The following is a 25,323-nucleotide window of genomic DNA, read 5'->3' as shown; positions in this document are numbered from 1 at the left end:
CTTGGACTCTCAAAGTCATCCATGAGGGTTGCAATCTACTTCTTCCACATCCCCATTAATGTTGATATGTTGACTTCTTCCCATGAATCACAATTGTTCTTAATGGCTGTTAGAATGGTGAATCTTTTCCAGGTTTTCAATGTATTTTGTCTAGAACCAACAGAGGAATCACTATGTATGGGAACGGTAGCCTTATGGAATGTATTTCTTAGTAATATTGGAAACTCAAAATTACAACTTGGTCCAGGAATGCAGAAAGAATGCAGAGTTAATCTCATTGTCCATCTCCATCAGAACTCTTGGATGACAGGTGCATTGTCAATGAGCAGTAATATTTTGAAGGGAATCTTTTTTTTTTCTCTGAACAGCAGGTCTCAACAGTGGGCTTAAAATACTCAGTAAGCCATTTATAAACAGATGTGTGGTCATCCAGGCTTTGTTGCATCATTGGCACAGCACAGGCAAAGTTGATTTAGCATAATTCTTTAGGGCCCTAGGATTTTCTGAATGGTTAGTGATCACGGACTTCAACTTATAGTCAGCAGCTGCATTAGCCTCTCATGAGAGAGTCAGGCTGACCTTTAAAGCTTGGAAGATAGGCATTGACTTCTCCTCTCTGGCTATGAAAGTCCTAAATGGCATTTCCTTCCAATAGAAGGCTGTTTCATCTACATTGAAAATCTATTGTTTCGTGTAGCCACCTTCAGTAATTATCCTAGTTAGGTTTCCTAGATAATTTGCTGTAGCTTCTATATCAGCACTTGCTGCTTCATCTTGCACTTTATGTTTACAGATTTGGAGTCTTTCCTTAAACCTCATGAACCAACCTCTGCGAGCTTCAAACTTTTCTTCTGCAGCTTCCTCACCTCCCTCAGCCTTCATAGAATTGAAGAGTTAAGATCTTGCTCTGGATTAGGTTTTGGCTTAAGGGAATGTTGGGGCTGGTTTGATCTTCCATCCAGACCACTGAAACTTTCTCCAGATCAGCATTAAGGCTGTGTCACATTCTTATCACTCACATGTTCACTGGAGTAGCACTTTTAATTTCCTTCAAGAACTTTTCCTGTACATTCACATCTTGACTAACTGTTAGGCATAAGAGGTCTTGCTTTCAGTTCAACTCGGCTTTAGACGTGCCTTCCTCACTAAGCTTAATCATTGCTAGCTTTTGACATAAAGTGAGAAACGTGTAATTCTTCCTTTCACTTGAACACTTAGAGGCCATTGCAGAGTTCTTGACTGGCCTAATTTCAATACTGTTGTGTCTCAGGGAATAGAAAGGGCGGGGGCGGGGGCGGGGGGGGGGGGGCGCGTAGGGAAGAGCTGGTCAGTGAAGCAGTCAGAACACATACAACTTTATTGATTAAATTCACACTCTTACAGGAACACTGTTTGTGGTGCTCCCCTCCCCAATTATAACAGTAACACCAAAGATCACTGATCGCCGATCACCATAACAAGTATTGCGATAATAAAAAAGTTAGAAATATTATGAGAATTACCCAAATCTAACACAGAGACACAAAGTGAGCAAATGCTGTGGGGAAATGGCACTAATTGGGGTGCCTGGCTGGCCCAGTTGGTAGAATGTACAACTCTTGATCTCAAGGTTGTAAGTTCAAGCCCTACATTGGGTATAGAGATTACTTAAAAATAAAATCTTAAAAGAAAAAAAGAAAAGAAAATGGCACTGATAGACTTGCTTGACCACAGGTTGCCATAAATCTTCAGTGTGTAAAAAACACAATATCTTGTGAAGTACAGTTAAGCAAAGCACAATAAAATGGCACATAACAGAGCAAGATGTGCCTGTATGAGGTACCTGGAATAGGCAGATTCATAGAGACAGGAAGTGGAACAGGGGTTACTGGGAGCTTAGGGGAGGAGGAAATGGAGCACAGAGCTTCTGTGTAGGGTAATGGGAAAGTTCTGGAAATACAGACACTGATGATGGTTGCATACACTGTGAATATACTTGATGACAGTGAACTGTATATTCAAAAATGGTTAAAATGGTAAACCTTATGTTATGTATATTTTACCACAATAATAAAAAAAAAAGAAATGGAAAAAGGAGACCACCAGCCAAGTGAAAAGATGCAGTGAGGCAAAGGGACTTTGGATTTGATTCAGAGTCTTATCTCAGCTCTTGGCATATCATCCAGAAAATTGTCCTCATTGTTATCCATTTCAATGTGTGCGTAGACACAGCTGGGATAACTTTAGAGAGACAGCATTGAAATTCATCAAAAGTTTACCTTCCCATATAGAATAAAAGTGTTATTAATGTCAAAAAAACATTAAAACTATATTGAAACATTAACTTCAAACAAGTCCTCAGCAATATGACAGATTAAAACAAAGAAAGTCCCTCTGATTCTTGTATGAGGGATTGGCCACACTGCTGCTGTGACTTTGGTGGGTGTTGTAATGACCCAGTTGCAAAGACAGGCGCCCCAGTTATTGGCTCATCACAGACGTATTATTGGAAACAGAATATGCAACCTTCACCTCCAAAATGATGAGCCCTTGCCAACTCAACTGAAAGAGCAACTCGTAGATTGTATCCAGCTAAGGGCTGTGGTTGAGCAAAGACAAACATCCCATAAAGCAGAGTCTGTTGTTCAACTCTGCTGAGGATGAGTAAAGTTCACAAGAGCTCAGCTCAACATGTGTAACCAGATATGGACACCAAAGAATTAATACAGACCAGGCAACAGTGCGTTACTGTGCACGGAGACATAATTCATCATAAGCCAGGGTGTTCAGAAGACAGACTTCATGATTCAGGAATGAAGGAGTGGCCTCTGGTTGATAAGGGAGTGATCACATTTGAGAAAGATCAAAATTGCATGCTGGTAGGGCTACTAGGAGGGATACTAAAGCTGACAGTGAACTCTAGTGAGTGCTTTCTACAACATGGTAGATAAATAAACACACAGTGTCTTTATCCTCTTATACGGGGTACTTGTGGAGTCTTTTCAACAATTCAGTTGAAGGAGCGCTGTGCTCATCACTGAGTCAGTTTATGGTTTCTTGATATTAGTGTCAACAGCTAGGCAACAAGTACCTGCCAATTAACAGCGTGATGAGAATGGCCAATCAGAATTATTTAGGAAACTCTTCCCCCTAAAAAAACAAACAAACAAACCAAAACCCTATATAGATGTAAATTAGTTTATTTGGTCAACCAAGTGGACAACCCAAAATCTATTGCTTACTTCTGCTTGGTGATTGTGCCTATGGGCTCTGTGTTCAGGATGCAGGGAATGTGGAATCATAGTCTTTCCTCAACTCTCTCAAACAAGTCCTATTTTTCTCACCACCACTCTCATCCAAGTCACACTCAACTCTCCCAGGACAACTGCAGTTGCCTCCTAGCTGGTCTCCCTGAGACCACACTTGCTCCCCTCAATCTGTCTCCAGGCCCTCATCTGAGCAAGCTCATCCTTCACTCCCTGCTTAAAACCATCAAGAGCATCCCATTCACTGTTCCTCTAAGGTTTTAAATATTTACTAGATCTGCTGGATTTAGTCCCTCCCTGGCATTTGGTGCCTGGTGCCTGGTCTCACCCTTGGCCCTGGCAGCTCTCTGCCACCCCCACTCCCATCCAACCAGCAATAGTCATACCAGCCTTCTTTCTGTTGTCTAAGCTCACTTAACAATTCCCAGCCTCAGAGCTTTTGCCAATGCAAGTCCCTTCCGCCTGGAATACCTTTGCCATTAGTTTTGAATTGGCTACGTCTTATTTTACACCCTTAACAGTATGTCACTTTCCCGGAGAGGCCTTCCTGGGGCACCCCATCAAAATTTAAATCCTTCGTATGTTCTTTCTTTTTCTCCCGGATCCCTTTCCTAGCACTCACTACAGTTGGTAACTATATTTTTATCTGTTTATATAGTTATATACTTTGTCAGCCACCCACTGCATTATCAGAGTGAAGGAGGCAATGTTTATCTTATTTATTCACAAATTTTCAGAATCTAGCAAGTAGATAACCTGGCACCTAGCAGTGTTTCAATAAATACTTGTTGCATGAGAAACACTTAGTCCTAACATGCTCTTTGTGGTCAGAAGGAAGATGTAGGTGGGGATGACTTATAAACAAACCACATGCATTTTATCAGACTCTGGGTTAGTTTTATTAATGTCCAGATACCTAGTTAAATTTACAAATCACGACAATTGGGGGAAAATCTGACTAATCAGTTAACTGTCATTTATATGGGATTTCCCAAACAGATGGGGAGCTACGCTCGCCTTGTAAACAGATTTATAAAATGTGTACAGTCAAAATGCACACAAAGCCTTTCCATCATTTTCCCTCTTTTCTGCTTTTATTATCCTTCTACTCATCATGACCAAGATCAGTCCAGTACTTGGCAACAGGAGGTGTAGAAATGAACCGAGGGCATAAGCAACAATTGACATGGGCCCCTTCGGAGCTCCCCTTAGACCCACATTCTCAGGCAATCCGATGCAAGAAGATGCAAGAAGCGTAGTAAGGAAAGAGGTGTGTGTGTGTGTGGGGGGGGGGGGGGGGGTAAAGGCCTTTCTGAACCACTGCTTAATGTTTTTAGATCCACCTGGAGAAGGGCAGCCAGAGCTGTTTTTTAAAAAATGACCCACTTTATTCTTAAAGTTCTCCAAGAGAAAGAAATGCCACGATCTCTGTAGGGATGAGGTAAAGATTAAATCAGATAATCCACGGAAAGGATTTAGCAAAGTGGTGGCTGCATTGCAAGCGTTCAATCACACTGTCGGTGAGGATTATTAGTATTCAGCAGCGCTGGGAGAGCCCCTTTCAAATCTTTGCTCTTCGAACCTGTACTGATGCTCTTAAAACGCTTGTGGTCAAAAGGTTTTTGATACATCAAATCGAGACTCCCCTCCCCACCACTCAACAGTCCTTTGTACCATTTAATATTTCCTCTACTTAAAATATGAAATGGGAAAGTGCTAAGTAACTTTCGTGATGACAACTTGCAAGGGAGTTGCGGTGAGTGGGGGAATCGCAGGATCCTAGCAATTAGCCAAACGGCTAAGCCACGATTTCCCCCCTTTTCTATCCAGGCCCTTGTTGTTTGGGTAACTTAACGACATCAATTCGACACTTCGTTTCGCCCGTATCCCCGGAGTCTCAGCTGTGCAAAAAGGGACGTCCTTTAATGATTTCCTCTGAATGGCTTTCCATCCAGGGAGGAAGAGGGCCCCTCTTGTTCAAATACAAAGGAACCATCCATTCACCAAGCCCTTTCTTCTCTGTTAAGTGTCTCTTGAATTTCAAAGGAGGACTTGGAATCTCTGGGTCTCAAACCCCTGAGTGCAGCCCTGGAACTGCAGCTTTATTTCCTTTGTCCCTTTAAGGCCAGAAAACACGACGGGGCCGTGAAATAAGTGTTCTTATTTTTCCTGGGTTCAACACGAGACCCGGGTCCAACCTGCTAATGCTAACCATTTCACAGTAAGCAAGCAGTTGATGATAATCAGCTCAACAGTACACTTTCCGTCCAAGCAGGGCTATATGGCTAACCAACAGCAACAGCTGTATTTTGCTAGTCAATCCTCATGTTAAAGATTTACAGTTTTAAATTCTGTCACTTGGTTTGCCAACTGTTCCTCTTCCTGGAGCTGCCCGGTTGTTTCGGGGGAGCCTTGAAGTGGTTTCCTAGCTATTTCGACTCCCCCTGAATGACAATGCGCTCTTAGAGTCCCACCGAAGAATGGAATTCCCTGTTTATATCCACAAGGCTTCTCTCGCTCTCCTTCTTTTAAACATATGCAGAGTCATCGCAGAAACTGGAACCAGATTAAAGCAATGCAGGCTTTTAAGGCGAGTTTGAAAAACGTAAAGCTGGAAGCCGGCTTCGCGCTAGCTCCCCGGTCCCCTCTCCGTTGTTATGTGATTCATCTGCTCTAATCCGTCCCGATTCATCATGCTCGTCCATCAGCATCTTCAAAGCAAACCCGGCAGCTGCTTTTGCCATTTATCAGTGAGAAATAAAAGAGAAAGGGGAGGGAGGTAAGGAAAAACCCATTGCCACGTTCAGGGGCCGGGGATGATGGGTGTGAAAAAGGGGTGGAGGGTAAGCTTATCTAATGAAACCCAGAGCCTGGCCGGGGTGTGAGTTCTCCAACAAAGGGCTGTAGCTGAGAGCAAGACCAGCCAGTCTGCAATCAAAGTCTCAGGGATCCGGCCCGACGGAAACCAAAGGTTTAGTGCGGGAACTAGAAGAATGCCTACAGAATGACACTCACTCCAGAGGAGCTCAAACCTCATAATATCTGCAGAAACCTGATGTTCTCTTTGACCAGTCTCTCCGCTTTGTGCTCTGTGATGCAGCAGGGCTTGGCTAGCGGGAAGCCTGCATTTGACCTGACTGCCCTTCCTTGCCCACCCCGGGGAGGGCCGGGGTGGGGATGGCTGATGTGCTAATTCACAGTTCTCATTCTCTTAAAATGCCTTGCAAATCACCTGCCATTGAAACGCAGCTGATGGGTGTCTCAGTCCCGAATTTGTGACACACCAACTTTTCCTCTCCGGTTTGAAAGTCAACAAGCAGGAACAATGACTGGGTGTTTTCAATTCTTGGAATTTAGCTTATGTATTTGCAAGCCATGTGACAGGCTAGAAAGAGAGGGTAATCTCTGTGAGAGCAGAAGGTAGAAACAGCCGAAATGTTCCTCAGTAATGGTGTACCATGCACTTAATAGGAAGAATGAGGAGGGTAAATGCACTGTGGGAATGCTGTGGCATATATGCCCCACTGTGAGAATACTCAGCAAAAAAAAAAAAAAGGAGCAAATTACTGACTCCTGCGATAACATGCATGAAGCTCAAAAAACAAAATAGTCCATACTGTATGATTCCATTTATAGGAAATTCTAGACAGGCAAAGCTATTTTATGGTAGGAAAAGAACGATGGTTGTATCTGAGGACAAAACAGTGGGAATTGTCTGATGCAGAACATGAGGGAAATTTCTGGGGGTGATGTTCACATTCTGTATCTCTGTAGGAGCTTGGGTACACAAATGTATTCATTTGTCAAAAGTCAGTGTTGTGCATTTGTCAGAACTCAGAATATTCACTTAAGATTTGCACAGTTTACTATAGTGTATTTTGCAGAAAAAGAAAAAACCAAAGTGCATGGTAAACTCTAGCTAATGATCCACTGCCTAAAGCATTTGTGTGACTGTGTATGGAAATCTGTGATTCACTTCGAAGTGAATCAAGGAATGATATGGTTTGATGGAAGGACAGAAGGATGACAGAGTGGGTGGATATTTGATGAGGCAAGCCCAGGAAGATACCGAATGGTAAAACCTAGCTGGCGAGCATTCACAGGTATTGACGGCCAAACTACCCACTCTTTGCTTTATTTTGAAATGTTCATAAAGTGTCAGGGAAAAGAAGAATGAGGAAGCTTTTTAAGTCCCCATAAGGACTCATCTCGTTTTATCATTAGGTAAAAAATAATAAATAGTATTTGCGGTTTCCTACCAGTTGTAGAAAAAAAGAAGAATGAGTGCATGTGAATATTTCTTACTATGTGCATATATAGGAAGGCCCTCGAAATAGATTGCTGGAAATAGATTGCTGGAGAGAAGTTACATCAGAGGAGGGGAGGTGGGGATGAGAGGGCATATTTTAAACCATAAGGTAGGGATCCCTGGGTGGTGCAGTGGTTTGGAGCCTGCCTTTGGCCCAGGGCGCAATCCTTGAGACCCAGGATCAAATCCCACATCGGGCTCCTGGTGCATGGAGCCTGCTTCTCCCTCTGCTTATGTCTCTGCCTCTCTCTCTCTCTGTATGACTATCATAAGTAAATAAAAATTAAAAAAAAAAAAGAAAAGAAAAAAACAAAACAAAAAAAATAAACCATAAGGTAAATAGTTTTACACCTTTAGTTTCTGTCTGTGACTAGATTAACCTATTCAGAGAAAGAAAACAAAAACAAGGATATATGTCTGAGCCATTGCAAATATCTGCAACTGAGTCCCTTTGCAGGGCTGATGCTTGGAATTTATTTTTTTAATATCCATTCATTCATGCAATATTCACTAATCTCTGTGTGCCAGACTCTGGGAAGATAGGGTAAGAAACAAAAGCCAGAGTAGTCCTTGCCTTCGTGGAGTTTACTGACTGATAGACCTCATTAAGGGCTAGATTAGTGTCCTGTGGTGGTCCAAGCTAGTCTGGGGTGGGAGGGTTTATGGAGGTTCTACTGTTGGAAGAGCACAGGGGCTCAAGTCCCTGAAAGAAGGCCGGATCACAGAGGACACAGAGGGCTGAGGTTGAAGACCACAGGATATGGCTGGGGACCCAACATACAGGATATTGATTTTTATCCTTTTTTTTTTCTAACATTGTAACTTACTTTCTTGAAATCTATTTCTGTCTGTTTTTGTATATTAAAAAAAAGGTTCTAAGAGGATGTCAGAGCACAACTTGTTACAGCTCTTCCCTGGAGGAATTTTCATCTCTGCTGGCAGGTGGGTCTCCTGGGGTGTTAAAGCCCTTGGAGAGCAGCCCGCAGCCAATGACTGACCAGCGTTGGTGTACTCCTTTTTTTTTTTTAAGATTTTACTTCTTTATTCATTCATGATAGACATAGAGAGAGAGGCAGAGACACAGGCAGAGGGAGAAGCAGGCTCCATGCAGGGAGCCCGACGTGGGACTTGATCCCAGGACTCCAGGATCAGGCCCTGAGCCACAGGCAGGTGCTGAACCGCTGAGCCATCCAGGGATCCTGCGTTGGTGTATTCTTGTTCCAACTTCTCCATAATTGGCTTTCACAGGCCTCTCCCCGCTTCCTCAGTGGGAACTGTGGAGAGAGTTGGCTTTGATGATATCAGTTGCAGAAAAAAAGACTTGCTTAAGATCCCAGGTGTTTTGACCTCCAAGCCCAGGTGTCATCAGAGAACCACATATTTATTTCTTGTCATAGTTTCTTCTCAAGAACATAACTAGCATTTCTTTGATCATTATCTTCACTAAATCTCATCTCAGAAGATGCATGAGTTTAAAAATTGTGCTGGCTTCCGTTTTCTATGAAGAATGTCTGACTAACTCATACTTCTGACATAGAGTTGCTTTATACTTTTCCATGGTTCTCCTAAATGAACAATATACCAATATTCTTTTTTTCTTTCAATATTCTTGAAATTTAAACATTTTTATTTATTTATTCATGAGAGACAGAGGGGGGGTGGAGAGAGAGGCAGAGACATAGGCAGAGGGAGAAGCAGGCTTCCTACAAGGAGCCCAGTATGAGACTCGATCTCAGGTCCGACGATCACACCCTGATCTGAAGGCAGACGCTCAACCGCTGAGCCACCCAGGCATCCTACCAATATTCTTTAAATGATCAAGAACCAAATAAACAGATGCCAAGTGGTGTGGTTGGAGGAACAAAGACATTGCTTTATTTGACTATTTCCTTACTTATTTTTAATTTTTTTAAAAAATGATTTTAATTATTTATTCATGAGACACAGAGAGAGAGAGGCAGAGACATAGGCAGAGGGAGAAGCAGGGTCAGGGAGCCCAATGTGGGACTTGATGCCAGGACTCGGATCACAACCTGAGTGGAAAGGCAGATGCTCAACCTTTGAGCCACCTGGTGCCCCAGGGCTTTTACCTTTAAACCTCTATTAATATGCATATTTGGTACAGCTAATTCTCTACATCCTGTCTTTCACATTCTTCACCTGTTTTTTTTTTGTTGTTGTTGTTTGTTTGTTTCTTTTTTTTTTTTTTTAATTAGTGGAATTTCTTGCAGAGATATAATGTGAAGAAATCAATGGCAAGGTGAAATTTTCTGGTCCGGATGCTCCCTTCTATTAAGTGCCACTTCCCTTCCTTCAGAAGAATGAGGCTGTTTTAGGGTGGGCCTCTATGAATGACTCAAACCAAAACCTTTTTAGTTTGGGAAGTCCAAATACCCAGATAATTTTCACGCTGGGATTACTTGTCCAGATGGTTTGAGTGCAATTTTCTTGGCATGCTTGTAAGAACACAGGAATTTGCAGGGGAAACCAGAGAACATAGAAAGGAGGAGGAAAGGTGGGGGAGTGCAAACCATGCCTGAGAAGTCAGAGAAAAGTTTTGGATTCCACAAAATGGCACTGGCCAGCTGAATTGGAATCGGTCCTGGTCACACTTGGCGATGGTACCCCACTCCCTTCTCCAAAAGTGCAGACTTCCCCTCTTCACAGTGGGAATTACCTGGCTCTCCAAACAGAGAACAGATTAAGAAAGGAACAAATGGGAATTCACAGAGCTGATGGACACATGGCATAAAGCATCTGCACCAGGAAATGTGAGGTGAACTCTTGTATGCCTGCCTGGGGTGTGGAGCTGGGGAGCGGCGGGACAGGACCCCTGTCCAGGGAGATGTCAGCAAAGAGCTGAGTTTAGACCTGGACACACAATATGGACAGGCAATGCTCTTTGACAGTCTCAGCAACCATTGTTTAAAAACAGGAATAGGAGGGGCACCTGGATGGCTCAGGGTTGAGCATCTGCCTTGGGCTCAGGTTGTGAGCCTGGGGTCTTGGGATTGAGTCCCGCATCAGGCTCCCCATGGGGAAGCCTGCTTCTCCCTCTGCCTCTCTGTGTCTCTCATGCATAAATAAGTGAAGTCTTAAAAAACAAAATGAAACAGGAATAGGAGGTGGTAGGCAGAAGGCTGAGATGGTGTTTGTGTACTTTCTGCAGTTATTCGATCCATCACTGTTCTAGGCACTGCTCTGAAAGCATCTCGCAGATGTAATGAAGTTCTCAAATCAGTTGATTTTAAGATAGGATGTCGATCCAGATGGATCCCAGGAGTCCTTTAAGAATAGAGACGAAAATGGGGATCCCTGGGTGGCTCAGCGGTTTAGTGCCCACCTTCGGCCCAGGGTGTGATCCTGGAGTCTTGGGATCGAGTCCCACATTGTGCTCCCTGCATGGAGCCTGCTTCTCCCTCTGCCTGGGTCTCTACCACCTCCCCCCCCCATGTCTCTCATGAATAAATGGATAAAATCTTAAAAAAAGAAAAAAAAGAATAGAGAAAAAAAAAAGAATAGAGATGGAAGATGTGGAAAGGGGTCAGAGAGCAGTGTTTCTGCTGACCCGGAAAAAGCAAACATGTGTGTCTGTGTGATGTCTATAGAACCATGTGGCCAGGACCCATATAGGGGAGCTGAGTGGTCCCTGGCTGACAGCTAGCAGAGAAATAGGCACGTCAGTCCTACAACTCCAAGGAAATGAATTCTGCCAACAACCAGTCTACTTGGAAGAGGAGCATGGGCCCACGTGTGAACTGCAGTCCCAGCTGCCATCTTAATTTCAACCCAATGAGGCCCTGAGCAGACAATCCAGCCACACTGTGCCCACACAGCTGGCCTACAGCAACCATGAGATAAGAAACTAGTGTGATTTGAAGCTGCTAAACTTGTGGCAATTTGCTACTCGATAAGAGAACAGTAGTGCAGAAAATGACAGATCCGTTGCCAGAGGCAGTATAAAACGCTGATCAAGAGAATAGACTTTTTCTTTGAACTTCTCCGATACAATCCTAGCTCCACCACTTCCTGGCTGTGTGATTTTGAACCGATTACCTACTCGCTAGAAGTCTCGGTTTCCACGTGTGTAAAACAAGATGAAAATATTAAAACAAGAATGTTATGAAGAATAAGTGAAAAAATGTGTATCAAGTTCTAAATATGATGCAGGGCACCTAATGAGGGGTCAGAGAGTGACGGCAGCCACGATTTGTGCCCATGTTCAGCACTGCACAAGCGGCTTTATGGAATTAATCTTCACAGAAACCCTGTGAGGATGGGATTATTTCACCCATTTACAGGGAAACTGACGGGAACTGAAATAACTTCCCTAAGCATATGTGACTGGTAAGTGGAGGAGGCAGGATACATTGCAGAGCTCTTTGACCCTGAATCCCACCGATTAAACTTCTCGATCTGTTAAGTTCTCTTCATGGTAAAGAAGTCAGAACTCTTCAGATTCTTCTTTGGAGGAGAGCCGAGGTGACACGTTGAGATTTTGACCTGCCAATGTTCTCAAAATGGAGCCAAAATGATCCCCAGTGCTCCAGCCATTGGTCTCTGATCCACAGATGCTCTCCTTGGAGGTCCCTCTTGTTTATGTACCTTTCGGTTACCCTCCAGACCTCAGCTGCAATAGCATTTCTGCAAGAAGGTCTTCCCTGGCTCCACAGACTGGACCAGATGTACTAAACAGACTCACAAAATCCCTCTCCTTTGTAATGGTTCTCACATCCTGCCAATATGTACTAGACGAGTGGTTCTCATCTGAGGGCAATTTTTGTCTCCCAGGGAACATATGTCTGTCTGGAGACATTTGTGGTTGTCACAATTGGAGGGAGGTGCTCATACCATGAAGCCATCAGGGGTGCTGCTAAACCCCCTACAATGCACAGGATAGCCCCAATTGTCAATTATACCAAGGTTGAGAAACATTGTTCTGTACCTACTTACATTTTTAAAATAAAAATGAGATCGCATCATACATATACTTTTTATCACTTGCGTTTGCAAGTTAAGAAATAATCTTAGTACTTTTATATTACTAGTTACCTTCTAGTGTGTTGGTGCTTACAAGAGAGAAAGAATAATTTCATGCCATCATGTACCTTTCTACAGTGGCATTTTTTTCACGACTGCATGCCATTAACATCAAATGGCTGTACCAAAATTTATTCAAACAATACTCTATTTTCTGACATTTAGATTGCTCCTTATCACCTTTTTTCCTTTCTTTTCTTTGCCCCTTCCTTCCTCCCCTCCTTCCTCCTTTCCTCCCTTCCTTCTTTCCTTCTTCCCTCCCTCTCTCCCTCCCACTCTCCCTTCCTTCCTTCCTTCCTTCCTTCCTTCCTTCCTTCCTTCCTTCCTTCCTTCCCTACCATAGATACCATCATCATGAACATCTTTGTGGCTTACCCTTGACACACATTCCTGGTGACTTCTTCAAAATCAGTTTGGTCCTAACTGCTTTGGAAATCACTTTGTGTCACTGAATTTAACTGAGATCACATAGCCAACAGCAAACCCACAAACATTTCAAGCGAAAAATGCAAGTGTTTGCTCTCTCCTAATAGCACTGACAGGAGAGCCAAGGTTGTAAGAGAAGCAAAGCAGCACAGCCAATTCTCACTAGAGACATGGTTTTCACATTGTCTAAACCTGCTGGGGCAGGCCAGCCTTTGGCAGGGAGTAACTTTATAATCTCTTCTGCCAGAGACTTCCAAAAATTCTCAACTTCTTTTGGAGTTTCCAGTGAAGCTTCTTGACATTCTGAGAGAGTTAAAGAAGAAAAAGACGTGCTCATGGACAAATTAAAACAACTAATGCCAACTGGCTGGAAGTCATCTTTTCTGTGTTTGAAAGGTGGGGAGCCTAGTCAAAGCCCTAAGTAAACAGCTTCCAGAGACAAAAGACAAGGTGTTTTCTTTTCTGAGCAGTGGAAAGTCAGGAACAGCTTGTGGCAGATTTTGCAAACTTCATAGGAGTTTGGGTATCATCGCATAATAATCTTACTCCTGGAATGGTTTCAGAACCAATGACCAGGTTTACTGGATCCCCAAAATGCCATGGAATCAGCCCACACCAGGGTAGATTTGGGTGATGGGTAAGGAGAGAAACAGAGTTGGAATGAAGATGTTGGAGACAACAGGATCTATTTGTGAAGATACCAAAGTCATTTCTACTCTCAACTCTGACAATAGCTTGACTCTACGGGGATGTTTTGAACTTGAAGCATTCTCCAGGTGAGCACGGGACAAAGGCCAAGGGAGGAAGGATGTGTTCTGGTCAAATGAGGAACATGCATTGTAAATGTGGGCGGTGACTTCTGGCATCAGGTTCTCAGGATATAAGGGGAAGAAGCCACCCAACCCCAAAGCATTTAAAGTCATGTGGTTTTCCTGGCATAAAGCATAGGAAAGAGTCCAGAGGAAGGGAAGAATGTTTTGTTCATAAAATATAAAGCTAAGCAAACAGAGCAGGTTGGAAAGGAATTGTAATTTTTTTGTATTATGCAAAAGAATCGATGATAAATCCATTTAGAATTGACAGGAATGGGGCGCCTGGGTGGCTCAGTCAGTTGGGCTCCCGACTCTTGGTTTCAGTTCAGTTTGTGATCTCAGTGTAGTGAGATGAAGCCCCACTTTGGGGGTCCATGCTCAGCGGGGAGTCTGGTCCTCTCTCTCTCTCCCTCTGCCCCTCCTCCCACTTGCACACATACACACACTCTCTCTCAAATAAGTAAATAAATCCTTAAAAAAAAAAAGAAAAAGAATCAACAGGAGCAGCATATGAATAATCCAAAAAGCATTGCTTCAAGTCCTGGGAAGGAATAATGTGATGTCTTGCCCCAGCATATTTCTTTCTCAGTATGTTTCCTTCAATTTTCCATTAAAATGAATGAGCATTCCCTGAGTCGCCTGGAGAAAGGAGGCCTGCGTGTTGGGCAGCATGTAGAAACCCTCCCCGAGGTCAAATTATTCCTGTGGAGAACTTAGGCCTCAGTGAGCGCTGACTGTAAGTCCTATTGTCTGGGACTTTTCTGAGTTAAAAAGCAAACAAACCTTGAATCCACTACTGTCCGTCCATAACTTTTGGTGTGGTCACTCCATGCCCTGCACTCTGCTAAACACAGAGGGTTGCATTCTCTAACCTAGAATATATTCACTGTCCCTTGTTACCTGGTTTTATTTGCTTACTTTATTACTATTAGCTGAAATTATATTATTTCATTAAAAACAATTAAAAAAATGTAAACCAGTACATAAGCCGTAAGGTTCAGGAGCTCCTCTGTTCTGTTCACTCATAGTATTCTCTTTGCCTGTATATTAGGTGTTTTGCTTTATTGCACTCTGCAGGTACTGTATTTTTTTTAACCAATTGGAGGTGTGTGGCAACCCTGCGTTGAGCAAGTCTATCAGCACCATTTTTTCCAACAGTGTTTGCTCACTTCTTGTCTCTGTGTCACTTTTTTAAAAAAGATTTATTTATTTATTTATTTATTTATTTATTTATTTATTTATTTATTCATGAGTGACCCAGAGAGAGAGAGAGGCAAACACTAGGCAGAGGGAGAAGCAGGCTCCCTGTGGGGAGCCTGATGCGGGACTCTATCCTGGGACCCTGGGATCACAACCTGAGCCAAAGGCAGTTGCTCAACCACTGAACCACCCAGGCATCTGTCCCTCTGTGTCAAATTTTAACTCACAGTGTTTCACACATTTTCATTATTATTGTATTTGTTATGATGATATATGATCAGTGATTTCTACTTCCTGAAGGCGCAGATGACTGGTTAGCATTTTTAGCAATAAGGTATTTTTTAGTAATAAAGCATTTACATGGCTTTTTTAGACATAATGCTATTGCATACTTAGTAGACTATGGTATAGTGTAAATGTAACTTTTATATGCACTGGGAAATAAAAAAATTCATTTGGCTTATCTTGCTGCAATAGTCACTTCATTGTAATACTAGCTTCATTATACTATTTGCTTTATCATGGTGGTCTGGCCCCAAACTTTGCAAAATCTGCAGGGTATGCCTGTAGTGTTTGGCACATAGTAGCTGCTCACTGAACCTTTGCTGACCAGATTGACAAATGTTTCCATCTGATACACTTTCTAGGAAGAATTCAGGCCTCTCTGAAGACTCTATGCTAGCTGAGCTCCTTTAAGTGGTCTTCCACCCTTTCCTCTTCTTTCTTTTTTTCCCCTTTTTACAAAATAGAGGTATCATTAGAAACAGTAAAATCCATCTTAATGTACACTTGTCCAAGTTTTGACAAATGCCGACAGTCATGGAACCACCATAATCAAGATATGGAATTGTTCCATCACTCCCCAAATTTCCTACACTACTTAGTTAACCCCTCCCTGTCACCCTGTTTCTGGCAACCATTGATCTGGTTTCTCTCCCTAGGGTAGCAAGCCCTTGAATCTGGCTTCTTTCACTTGGGATGATACATTTGAGATTCATCCTGTTGTATTGTTAATTTGTTCCTTTCAATTGCTGAGTAGGGTTTCATTATATGGGTGTACCACAGTTTGTCAACCATTCCCCACTGGAGGGCCAGTGCCCTCACTGCTTCTTACCTGGGAAAGTCTTGCATGCTCTCCTAGTGGCTAAGAGTGTGGGCTTTGGGGCAGTAGGACAATGGGTTGAATTCTAGGCCTGATACTTCCTAGCGGTGTGAACTTTGAGCAAATTAGTGAAATACTAGGACTCATTTTCCTTAGGAAGAGTACTGGAGATAATTTATATGAAGTATTTAGCCCAAAGGCTGGCAAGTAAATGCACAATAAATGGTAGCTCTAATCTCTAGGGGTGTGTGTGGGGGGAAGTCCTGCTCCTATTTCCCTTCCTCTGATCACCTCACCAATTTGTAGTCATTCAATCATTATTTAACTGGTTTGAACCCCAGTTTCTTTAACTGAAAAATGGAAGATAATAACACTAATTCATAGAGGTGCTCTGTAGCCTAAGAGAGCTAATGTCTGTAACTATCCCTGCATGCAAGTGTTTGGCCCAGAGGAGGTCCTCAAGAAATGGCAGTTGCAACATGAGTCTGAGAGCACTAGGATAATGTAATTCTCATACCATCTTCAGAACTGGCATGAATCAGAAGGAAGCAGGGCTATGCAGGTGGGAGGGGAGGATGTGATTTGGGTTTGATTCATTGCTCTGTCCCCTCCTAGCTGAGTGATCCTGGACAAGTTACTCAACCCCTCTGTATCAGTTTCCTAATTTGAAATAATAATACCCACCTGTAGGATCGTTTGGGGGATTGCATGAGATAATAGGTGTCAAAAGCTTAGAATAGTGCCCAGAGCAGAGAGTTCGAGAAGTGTCAGCTGTGAAGATGCTGCTCGTGTCTGACTCTCTGGAATCACCTGAGCTTTAGCTATCTCTGCCTTATCATGGAATAGCACAGCTCCAGGAACCATATAGTTCAGTGCATGTTTGTTGAACTGAATTAACGTGAATAACATATCTCTTGTGATCTCAAATTTAATTGCATATATTGAGATGCAATGCCAGGTGATTTCTCAAAGGACTGCTCTGCAAAACTACCAACGATGATATTCAGAAAAGCAGTTGAGGATATATATTACCCTGATAGGAGGCCTCCTCATTACAATGATCACAATTTTTCATACCAGCCCTTCTTTTGGAGAATTTCATCTTTGATTCTTCTGAAAGAGCTCTTCAACGGAACACTTCTATTTTCCTCCATAGAAGAACAAGATTGAGTTTTTGCAATGGGTTGGTAGCCTTTGGAAATCAGAATTTTTTTCTGTTTTTTGACTCCAGGACTAGCTTGCTGTGTGACTCTAGATAAAGCGATTTCCTTGTCTGTGTCATAAGTGATCCATCAGCTACCTTTGTGCAATGCAGAGTAAAATCCACAAATCTTGCAAAGCTGTTTGATATCCATAAAGGTGGTAGGTGTGTGTTGGGGGTGAGGAAAAGCACTATAAAAGTTATTATCATTTATTATAAAGAAGCAAGGGGTTTTAGACATTATTTGTGAAGAAGATAGTATAGATGATACTACTCATGCACATCGAGTTACTAAGCCATATTGAGGTCTATTTGTTCATTCATTTATTTTAACTCATCAAGTGCTTACTACATTGCCTCCTGAGTGGGGCGTAAGGCAGGTTTCACATCACATTCTACTAGCCATTGTGAGTGGGCAGGGAATGCTAATGATCAAAACTGGTCCAGTTGGACTGAATCTCTAAACTTTAGTGGGAACTGCCAGAAAAGAGGCTCAGTGTTTCCTCTTGGACTTGACATTGGAAGCAGTTGCTGGTGGCCATCCTGCCACCCCAAGGAAGACTGTCCAAGAATGGGACCAATACAGAGGAAGCTCCCACTCGAAGAGAGAAATGAGAGCCTAGTGACAGAGTCCAAGGCCTGGCTCCAAGTGTATCTGAAAGCCACACTATTAACGTGTCTTTCTACTGATGTGTCTGCTGATGGTCTTTTCAATTTTGTAAGCCACCCGGTCTCCTTCTCCTACCTTTCCTTGGCATGTGCAAGTTTGGGTTGGGTTTCCTAAGGCTTGTAATAGCAAAAGCCCTGTTTAGTATTATAACCATTTGCTTGTTGTGAGATCCTGGGGTTACTTACCACTCTGAGCTTCAATTACTCCATCTGTAAAATGGGAATAACAATTTCTAATGTACTATTTGCTGTGAAAATTAGAAATAATATTAGTAGATAGTAATACACAAAGAGACAAGTCTTTTTCAAATGCCACCCTCCCTGGGAAGACTACCCAATCCTCCTACTAGAAATTCCAAGGCCTCTGCATGCCCCATCTCACTAGACCTGCCTCATTTCTGTAGTGCTTATTTCTATCCATGGCAAAGTGATTTGTGTAACTGTCCCAACTAATGGCCTCCTTGTATCTGCATCTTTTTTCTACAATTTTGTAATACCCTACCACTCTGAGTCTACGCTCTGTCATATGCCTTTCTCTAATCAATGGGATATTAATAACTATGATGCAAACAGAGACTTGAAAAGTAAATGTACATGGCCATTTTTTTTCTCTTGCAGGACTTTTTTTCTCTTGCTGTTCACCTTTGCATGTCTGTCTTGCCATGAGAAGATGCCAGGCCAGCCTGTTGGAAGAATGTGAAAGACACGTGAGCCAGGATGGCCTGGTTTGCTCCAGCTGACCTTGGATCACCAAGCACTCAGCTGCAAGCCAGCCAGCTGCCTGCCAGACTTGTGAGTGACCCCAGCTGAGATGAGATGAGCCTACATAGCTGATCTACAGAATCAGGAGCTAAGGATATGGCTATAGTTTGAAGTCGCTGAGATTTGGGGCAATTTGTTATACAGCAAAAACTACCTGATACATTGACATAATTTACTTAATTGCTATGTGTACTATCCCTCTCCCCCAACTAGGCTGTGAGTCCCAAAAGAGTATAAATTTTTATCTGTTTTTTTGGAGTGGGGTGGGTAGAGCATGTCCTATGTCTAGTACAGAGCCTGGCAGACAGTAGGTACTTAGTAAATATTTATTGAAATGAAATAACATACAAAGTACCATATGAAGTACCACTTGAATTGATGTTTAACAAATGGTAACTATTATAATGATAGTGTTAATATTTTTATGCCAGAGTCAACATTTTTTCCTCCCTCAGGGTCTTCTGTTATTTTTCCTGCAGATGGTTTTCAAAAACCTGGAAAAGCACAAATGAGTCCCATTTGGGTATATGATTGGGGAGGAGGGTTGGCAATAAAGACACATAACAAGCTTAATTTTTTTCTTTTCTTACCAAACTGACTTGGGATTGTGGGTGTTACAGAGACATGGCGTGTGTTGTTAGCTTTTTTTATTTGTTAGCTCTGTATGTGCTATGCTAGCAGCCCCTGTGGGGGGTTGATATTTATGTGTGTAGGTGGAGGAAAGAGAGAGTTTTGCAGCCAGAAGTCCAGAAGGTAGACTTGCAGCATAGATAGTTTTCTTTCAAAACAATCATCACATTTGAAGTAATTAATTAGTTACTGAATTGTCTATTTAATTTATCTCTTCTCTACTAGGCTGTAAGCTCCATGAAGGAAGAGGCTCCTTCTACTTTCTTCACTATAATACCTATACCAGCCACCAAATCTGTTGAGGGAAGGAATCATGACCTTGCTCATTTTAAGTATGTAAACTTCTCAAACGGAAGGACTTCATCTTTCTACAAGTATGGTGTGAGCAACACTGCGGTAGCAGTTTCTGAGTGTGCAACCACTCTCATTTTGGAGCAAATAATAACAATTTCATATTACATAATATATATAACAATTTTATATGTTATATGAATAATTTTATTGAGACATTACTATGTGCCAGGCACTGTTGTAAGCATGTCATATCTGAATTCACTGTGGAAGGAAGTGCTCTAATAAGCCCCATACAGATAAAAAGAATGAGAAACACTGTGAGCCTCTTTTGGAATACTGTGACATGCCTCGAGCAAGTCACATTTCCTCTGGATCTCTGTCCCTCACTTGTAATTTAAGGCACTCAGTTGAGAACAAACTTTCCTATGCCTTCCAAGAAGAGCTATAAATCACATGTTCTAGCAGAAAAAAGAAAGTCTTTTGTGGTAAGCAGACTTGTGTGCCATACCACATCCCTTTGGCCCACCTTATTTCAGTGTAGCTGTGTGGAAACTTCTACGCACGTTGCCAAGTTTCATGTCAAGTGTTTCCCTCAGTGTCTCTTTGCTCTGCTGCCTCAGAGCTTTCCCGAGAGCTGGGGAGGGCTGCGCTGCCAGCCTGCAGGTGCAACCTGGGAAGGGCAGGGCATCAAACGCCCCCAACTGTAGCCTCCAATCAACAGAGCATGGAGCCTGAGGAGCTTCGACCTTTAGTGGGCTAATTTTGAGGCATATTTTTTTATGGTTCCTCAGACAGCCTCCAGCAGTATTGAATTCCAATTGCTCATGTTTCTAATCAGCTCATTAACACGTCTTTATTGCCTTTGGTTCTTTCTCTGTCTTATTTTGGCTCACTTTGTTATTTTTCATCACTGGAATGAACTCCTAACTAAGCTGTACTTGAACCCATGTCTTTATCTCTGCTTTTGGGAGAATTCAAACTAAGACATGTGGTCAAATGGTTTGAGAAAACACTGCATGCTATGCTCCTCACTCAGACACTTAAAATGCCCATTAACATATTCAAAGCTCTGACAAGTCCTGCTGCAATCCAGCACTCTAATTCAAGGTCCCCCAAATTCAGTGCTCACAGAATGTTTTACTCTTAAGATCTTTTAAGGTTCTGCAGAATAAGTGTTCCATGGATCATGCTTTGAGTAATGCTGGACTGTATAATCTCCAGGATCCTCTTCCTCAATAGTATTTGTCAAGTTCATGGGTAGATCTAGTGGCCTCAGCTGCCATTCCCAGGCACTGGGCCAACAGCCAAATAGAACTCCCTGGATGGGAGAGTTCTCTTAATGCTAGGAAGCAGAACCTTCAGACAAGCCTCTCCAGAAACTGCCTCTTTCCCCTTTTTCCTTATAAATGAGATAGTCAGTCTGCGGGTGGGGCCAGGAATGTTTGGCTGACTGGGCTGGGAATGCAGCTGTGGGCATCCTGAGAAAAAGCTTCACTTGCTGATGAAGCAGGAGGCAGATGAGATGAACAGGAAATGGATGCCAACAAGCCCGCCTCCCCACACTTTTCTGCTAACAAGAAGCCATGGGAGAATTTAATTGGCAGGAGTCCAGAGGGGATAATTATTTCCTATGGTGGTGCCCAGAAGGGCACTCAGGAGACCCAGAGATTGCAGGGTCAGGAGGATGTGTGTGGCTTCCCAGTGGGGGCTGGTTGGTGGGAGTGGAGAGGGTCATCAGCTCATCCATGTTCCTTCACCCCCCAAAGGCTTGTGCTTGAGTAACAACATTTGGGCTCTTAGATTTGGGTGGATTGGGTTACATTTATCTCAGAGAAAAATCTGAAAATGTTATCATTCTCTTGTTTAATACAAATGAAACCAATGAAAATAGTAACAATATCAATTTCTGAATTCTTTGTTGAAGGATTATAACATAAACATGAGGATGTATACATATAACACAAGAGCCTTTTATCAAATCCTTTACATTCGACGACTGACCTATGTCTCAGTCTCTCAACCTCAGACTATTGGCAGTCAGGGCTGGGTAATCCCTGCTGGGGGTGCTGTCCTGTGCACTGCAGGATGTTTACTAGCATTCTTGGTCTCCACTCGTGAGATGCCAGGAGCACTTTTCTCCTCCCAAATTGTGACAACTACAGATATTTCCAGACATTGCCAAATGTTCCATCAGGGGCAAAATTAGTCATTGGCTGACTACTGGAAGTAGATAGAAACTACTGGAAATTTTACTGGTACATGCATGGTTCAAGTGAGGAAAAAGTGCAGGAGAATACAATAGCTAAAGCATAGATTTCCAGCCAGGATATCTTGGTCCAAATTCTGGATCTACCATTTATTACCTGCATGACTTGAGGCACATTATTTAATCTCTCCATGCCTCAGTTTCCTCTTCTATATAATGGGGAATAATGACAGCACCTACTTGATAGCGTTATTGTGAAGATAAGTAAGTTAGTGAGGGATCTCTGGGTGGCTCAGCGGTTTAGCACCTGCCTTCAGCCCAGGGAGTGATCCTGGGATCCCGGGATCGAGTCCCGCATCGGGTTCCCTACATGGAGCCTGCTTCTTCCTCTGCCTATGTCTCTGCCTCTCTCTCTCTCACTCTCTTTCTCTCTGTGTGTCTCTTATTAATAAATAAATAAAATCTTAAAAAAAGATAAGTTAGTGAATATATGAATAAATATATTTAAGTATTTATAGAGTGTTTAGGATAGACTGGCACATAAATCTCTCAATAAATGCAAGCTGTTATTGCCAAATCACTTTTTTTCTTTCTTTCTTTTTCTTTTCTTCTTCTTTTTTTTTTTTTGCCTTAACCTCCTAGACTTCAAACTTTTTGAGGGGCAGAGATCAAGGCTTTTTGTTTTTAAATTCTTGATGTCTGGCATAGGTGCACAATCAAGTTTGAAAAAAAAAGGAAGGAAGTGAGGGAGGGAGGAAAGGAGAAGAAGCCTAGCAATGGAACATCCAATGTAAAGACAGAAGAGAGGAATCAAGAACCTTCCCCACATAGCTGCCCTGTGCACTAGAGCCTGGGGCTGGAGCTCCATCTTAGAGCAGACTCTCCCGCGGAAGAGGGGGCAGATGGGAGAGTCCGCACAAAACACTGGGATATGTATACAGGGATCTAAATGTAAAACTGAAGTGGGGACACAGATGCATGGGGACTTGACTGAAACTTCTTGGGGTTGGAGGCTCTAGGTGGCTCTGTGCTAAGTAGAAGTGATTGCTGCAGGCTGGAAGAAGCAAAGCAGGAATGCATGTTGTCTGCTCGTGCTTCAAAAGGGGCTGAAGTATGGCTAACCCTATGTTATTTACTCTTCCATTCACAAGACTTGTGAAGTCCATTCATGGACTTGGGGTAGACCTCTTACGTAGAGGGTTGAAACACTCTAGCATCAGGGGATGAGGCTTCTACTGGCCACTCAGATCATGGTCTATGTCTAAGTTGGAGGATGAAGGAGAGCAGTGAACAGCACTGCATAGTTGAACTTTCTGCAATCATGGAGGTGTTTTGTATCTGTGCTGTCCAATATGGTAGCCACCAACCATGTATAGCCATACAGCACTGAATTATGGCTAGTGTGACTGGGGAACTGCAATTCAAATTAAATCTAATGTAGATTTAAGGAGCCACATGTGGCTAGTGCTTGCTATATTAGAGAGTGTGGGCCTGGACGAAACCACATGTCTCTGGATCCTCAGGCTCTCCAAGAACATAGTGGAGATGATGGGCTCACTGCTCTCGATAAGGAAGGAGAGCCGTAGTGCTATGACTCCCCACTCAGATCCTCCTGCCAGACAGGAGAAACGTGGTCCTGTGCCAGACTGTTCCACATTACTGGGCCACAAGGAATCTAGTGTGAAGGAAGAGAAAGCAAGAGGCCATACCAACAATGCAGACTTCTGATTTCCTATTACTGGGATGATTGTGAACAATACTTATGAGCACTTGGTGCGAACTGAGTACCTTCCAAGGCATCTCGCATGGACCATATCTCATTGGATAGGTCTACTCACTGCCTCTGTCTTACAGATACAGAAACTGTGGTACTCACTGTCACCCAGCCAGCAGACTATGGAGCTAAGTGGTAAGAAACGAAAACTTTGGGATTAGGCACAGTGAATGTGAGACTAACTCAGAATCTTTTTGGGGAAGGGGCCTATAAGAAAGTGTTAAAGTTGGCTACTTTTGCGAAGAACATCGGGGTTGAGGAGATGTTGTTTCCTTCTTCTGTATTTATGTTTTCCTGTAACATATGAAAAAAATTTATTGATACATGCATGGCTTTCAGGTGAGGAAAAACATATTTCAGGTGAGGAAAAACATATCTACCTGTCATTAGGATTATGATCCTTTTAACTGTTGTATTTTCTGTACTAAAGCAGTCAAATTATTTTAAGATGGAGAGAGGTCCCTTTGTATTTTGAGGGCAACTGAGGGTAAAGCTCAGTGATCCTGATCACTTTGTGGGTTTACATTTTTCTTTCTCTCAAGACGGGGCTTAAAGGGGAACCCAGGCAGACAATCCCGGTGATACCACAGTAGGTGCTTGAGCTAGCAGACTTTGGAAGTGGGGTGACAAGTTATTCTAGTTTGCACAGGACTGAGGGGTTTCTTGAGACATGGAATTTTCATGTGAACTGGGGAAGTCCCAGCAAATCAGGACACTGATGATTCTACTTGGAAAAGGGAAAAAGATGAGAGTTCTTAGGAGACTTGGATGCACACAGCTCCAGCAGGGAAAGAGCAGCTTCACAGCAGGCCACTGTTCAGGTGGAAGTAGGGATGGCCAAACTGAGGATACGACTTATGTCCCTGGCATTACTTGTTTTAGACTTAGAGGTTCAAAGACAGCGTCCTGAGGAAACACCACCAGTGCCAGGCAGGGCTGCATCATGACTTCCATGGGTTGTGTGCATTTTTGCCTTTGTGGGTCCATTCCTCCTGAAAAAAGTATTAAAAATTATATTTAAGACTGTATTTGTATAAAGATACATATAAATCTGGTTTGGATTCACTATTCTACACCTATTATTATTATTACCTTCTCTATTTTCTACTGACTTTAAAAGAAATTAAAATGAAAACTTAAAAAAAAAAATCAACCCTTAAAAGTCTTGTGGGCCCTAGGTTTTGTGTTTACTGTGCCTAGTGAGCAAGTCAGCCCTGGTTCTAGAGGCTGAGAAGATGGGGAAAGAGGAAGGTTTGGATGCATCTTGGTCAGGGTTTCCCAACTTAGTTAAGCCTGGCTGGGAAGAAATTGCATGTTCATTTTCAACCACCTCTAACTGAAATTTAACATTTCCTTTTGTTATGATGTAGGCAACAAACCATACCCACATGGTAGTACCTGCTTCTCTGCCACCAGAAGAAATCACAGGGATTTTCAGATCATATTCCAGTTGCGGTGGGAGCAGTGAAATAGCATACTCCCTCATCGCTTCTTCAAAATCGTGGTGGTTATGAGCCTGGCTGCTAGATCATGTTATTTAATGCATTACTAAAGAAGCTCACGTATTATTGTAACACTGCTTTTTAAATTTTTTAAATTTAAACACTCTGTCTTAACATAGTTTTTTTCTCCAATGTATTTAATCCAATGTAT

The 25,323-nt window shown here is 42.6% G+C and overlaps 1 long non-coding RNA gene across 1 annotated transcript; it reads left to right on the top strand.

Annotated features, from left to right (window-relative positions):
- The first annotated feature begins 5,797 nt into the window (after window positions 1-5,797).
- On the top strand, window positions 5,798-19,765 carry LOC140594068 (uncharacterized). The gene is made up of 3 exons (XR_011994591.1): window positions 5,798-6,024; window positions 18,623-18,796; window positions 19,622-19,765. It is a non-coding gene; the product is annotated as an uncharacterized lncRNA (long non-coding RNA).
- Window positions 19,766-25,323: the final 5,558 nt, after the last annotated feature.

Source organism: Vulpes vulpes, chromosome 9 (genome assembly GCF_048418805.1).
Source record: "Vulpes vulpes isolate BD-2025 chromosome 9, VulVul3, whole genome shotgun sequence".
NCBI lineage: Eukaryota > Metazoa > Chordata > Mammalia > Carnivora > Canidae > Vulpes > Vulpes vulpes.
The sequence above is the reverse complement of the archived record's forward strand: the minus strand, read 5'-3'. Positions and strand labels throughout refer to the sequence as shown.